Source organism: Rutidosis leptorrhynchoides, chromosome 4 (assembly GCF_046630445.1).
Source record: "Rutidosis leptorrhynchoides isolate AG116_Rl617_1_P2 chromosome 4, CSIRO_AGI_Rlap_v1, whole genome shotgun sequence".
In the NCBI taxonomy this organism is placed as follows: Eukaryota; Viridiplantae; Streptophyta; class Magnoliopsida; order Asterales; family Asteraceae; genus Rutidosis; species Rutidosis leptorrhynchoides.
This window is the reverse complement of record NC_092336.1, coordinates 221,076,187-221,080,852: the sequence shown is the minus strand read 5'-3', so window position 1 is coordinate 221,080,852 and position 4,666 is coordinate 221,076,187.

The window sequence follows — 4,666 nt, the reverse complement described above, 5'->3', positions numbered from 1 at the left end:
ATGTTGGGTTTCTAATAGAACGTAATGATTCACAGACTATAACGTCATCATGTGCCATGTTACACGACTCTTACATTCTACCTAATCTCCAAACATATCGAGAACATATCTTCCTGATAGTTCTATCTTTTTTCTTGAATTCTGGTAATTTAACCAGTCAAGATCGTGCTATTACGATTTCTCTCTCAGAACATTAGTTATGCTCATTCCAAATTTCATACCTACGAATTCTGTACCATTACTTGCTGTGCTTAATGGCAAGAAGAGAAAACAAACGCATGAAGATCTGAAATAGAAATAGGAGTATAAATTGCAGCAAATAGGAGAGAGCATTAACTATGGATGTCAATGATTATAGAATGACAGAAGCAGTGACTTCGAAATATAAGGGAAGATATAAAGCCCAACAACAAACCAGAAATTACAAACCGTGTATATCGATGCGTATAGCAATATAAAGACACGGGAGAACTAAAAACACTATAAAACCAAGAGCATAGTAGAAGTAAATAGATTCTTCCGGTGGCAGATGAAAAAGAAGAATGACAGATATGAAAGTTAGGAGTATATCAAGAATCAGAACTGGATGGAGCATATTGACGAATATTTTGGAAGTATGAATTGAAGTATAGAAGATGAAAGTTGTGGGAATAAGGAAATGAAGGGGATAGATTTATAGTGAAATATCAGATAAAGCATTCAAGACAGATTATCGCATTTAACCAAAGAGGATTCTAATTTCCTTAATTACCGAAGAATCAAATTTTATTACGAAGATTTTCTCCAAATCCCTCGAACTCTGGAAATCAACCCTATCTACGTCAAAAAATATGACGAAACTTTACTTTTCTCATTTCACTCTTTTGTGATAGCTTCACTCGTACTCTTCACAAAATCAAATTGTTTTATCCATATTACTCACTGATGAAAAACTCTAATTTCCAACTCGTATGAGTCATAAAAACATACTTATTGTCAGCCATGACGATCCCAATCAAATTTTGGGACGAAATTTCTTTAACGGGCAGGTACTGTGACGACCCGGAAATTTCCGACCAAATTTAAACTTAATCTTTAATTGTTTCCGACACGATAAGCAAAATCTATAATGTTGAGTCTCGAAAATTTTGAAACTATGTTCATATATTCAATTACCCTCTGACTATTCCCAATGATTCACGAACAATTATATTTAACTTGAAAGCATATATAATTATATATATATAAATATCAATTGAAAACATTAACAAAGTATTACATGTATGATACCGTACATTAAACTTATTGGTTTCCATATCTATTTGATATATTGAACTATCCAAGTTATAAGATAATGTCAAACGATTGAATTAAAAGATATTTATCAAGTCCCTTAAGGATATGATATTGTTATGGGTCTCTGTTGTGAGGTCCACGTTGATTTGAGAAATCGTTCCTTTTAACGGTATTCGAAATAATTAGTAAAGTAATCTACAAATGAGAACAAAGTATCAAATAACGAGAAGTAGAAACATATTTTAAGAACTATAAGATTATTAGAAATGTCATTTCTTTTATTTGTATAAATTTTAGAAATTATATATAACATTTAGAGTGTCACGTCTTCTTTAAAAACGAATATAACTTTTATAAATATCTAGAACCACTTTTCACAATACGTTACCAAACCATGATGATAAGAATAAAGGTTTTAACGTTATCCTAAACTTTAGAATTTTTCTAGAAACCTTTTGACAAATTATAAATGATAATGGTCCACCATTCAATAAAATATAAATAAATATAACAAGGAGTAAAAACGTGTATTTAAAATGTGTTTAGGTATACTATAATTTCAAATTATTTAATGAACAATTGTAGCATTCGATTCATGTTTGAATAAGTTAATTAGAAGGTTTGAGAAGTTAAAATAAACGCTGTCACATAAATGAATTATATCAAATTATGTTTTAAAGCGTAAACGTTATGTGATATAACAATTTCTAAATATTTAAAGGGTTTTAAATTATATATATTAAACTTTGAAATATAATTAGTTTTGAAAAATTAAATATTATATTATTAATTAAATATTTCAATTACATATAATATGTATAAATTTATATTTCTAAATGAAAATATATATATATATATATATATATATATATATATATATATATTTATTTATTTTACAATGTGATAAAATATTAACTTAGTTATAAAACGTTTTGATTTAAAAGAATACTATTATATATAATGAGACGATGATTTAATGAAGCAAATGACCAAAACACTCAAATGTACAAGTTATACTTCTAGTAATATAATTTATTATTGATTGAAGTCTATGTTTTGACAAAGGTACGAGTCACGAAACGTAGAATGCAAATTATTAAAGCGTACGAAAGTAACGTTCTAAAAACCGAAACCGGGACATTAGTCGAGCGACAACGTACAAGTCATCAGAACTAAAATTACAAGTCATCTATGCACAAGAATATAATATAATATATATATAATTATGTAAAATTATATATATTATATTATATATATTAAAATAATTCAGCAGCCCACATTTTAATCAAGATGGAGTACGAGCCAGTTGGCCATGCGATCGCATGGCATTATGCCTTCAGACCCATGTGATCGCATGGGGTCTGAATTCAGCAAAGGTGTATAAAGCTCGATCAGTTTGGCCTATTTCTTTCACACTCTATCCTCTCATTCCTCTTCTGGTCTCTAATATATATATATATATATATATATATATATATATATATATATATATATATATATATATATATATATATATATATATATATATATATATATATATATATATAGTGGACCAATCCATGGATAAGCACTAAATGGGGTACAAACTGGATAAGTAAAATTTCAATTTTTTTTTAAAAAAAAACGATCATTTAATATGCAAATAGAAGAAAACGAAAAAATTTTAAAAAGTTTTTAACAAAATCGTTCGAAAATCGATGATGAATGGTAAACATCGATGATGAATGGTAAAAATTGATGATGAATGGTAAAATTAACCATTCATCTGGTTAATTTATCATTCATTTTGTTCGCGATGAATGATAAAATTAATAAATGATAAAAAAAAGCAGATGAATGGTTAATTTAACCATTCATATGTTTATGATGAATGATAAAAAAACAGATGAATAGTTAATTTAACCATTCATCTGGTTTTTTTAGCATTGATTAATTTTATCATTCATCGTAAACAAGATGAATGATAAATTAACCCGATGAATGGTTAATTTTACCATTCATCATCGATTTTTGAAAGATTTTGAACTTTTTTTTTATGAAAAAAATTGATTAGAGGTGCATTTTAATGCAGATTTATGAATGTAAAAAAATTCAAAATTTTTTTTTTTGTATTTTGCTTATCCCGTTTGTACTCCTTTTACGCTTATCCATGGATCGTGTCCCTATATATATATATATATATATATATATATATATATATATATATATATATATATATATATATATATATATATATATATAATAATTATTATTAAGATTAATAATATAATTAATCTTATTATTATTATCAGTAGTATTAATGTTACTTTTATTAGTATTATACATAAAATACTACGACTAGGTCATGTCCAAATGATTTCAAAAATGGTTTTCGAGTGAGTCAAAGCTAAGGAAGTTATGGGTTATTGTTAAGGAGGTTAAGGGTATATTGTTCGAGGGTATTACTCGCGAGGTCAAACTAGTGTTTATCATTTTTGTTGCGTCTACGTACTTTCCTGCAATATTGAATCACAATATTGATACGTGAGCATTCATATCTTATCTTTTATATATTAATAGTATATCCCTGACTAGTGCTCGAGTATATATAATTATGCATGCTTGTATTCTTAATTTCTTCGTTAAATAGTTTATGATAAATTAAGAATTTAATACATATGCTACTGAGATAAGGTATATGATATGCATGTCGTTGGAAATCTGGCGAAAAATTAATAACTTTTCATTCAGATATCGTATGGTTTCGATGAACGGATTAAAAGATATGGTCAACTGAATTATCATTAATTCTAATATTATTATTATTATTACTATGGTCGTTATTGTTATCGTCATTATTATTATTATCTAATAATTATTATTATTATCATTATCGTTATCAATATAAGTATCATCATTAAAATCATTATTGTTATTATTAATACTATCGTTATTATCACTAAGATTATTATCATTATTATTATTATTATTATTATTATTATTATTATTATTATTATTATTATTATTATTATTATTATTATTATTATTATTATTATTATTATTATAATTATAATTATTAGTATTATCATTAGTATTATTATAAATATTATTATTAGTATCATTATCATTAAAACTAATATTAGTATCATCTAACTATTATGATTACTATTATTATCATTATTATGAATGCGATATAAAAGAGGACTAAAAGCTATTAAACAAATCGATTAGGAAATAATGAGTATAAGTATCATGATGAAATTAAAATATTGTAAGATATTGATTAAGATAAAAATATCGTTTTAATTATTTTTATCATTACTACTATTATTAACCCTTATATACTAAAAGCCTTTGCCGAATTTGTAGTCTCAGTTATTTCGGAATGTAGTTTTGAGTTTGCGTTCACAAT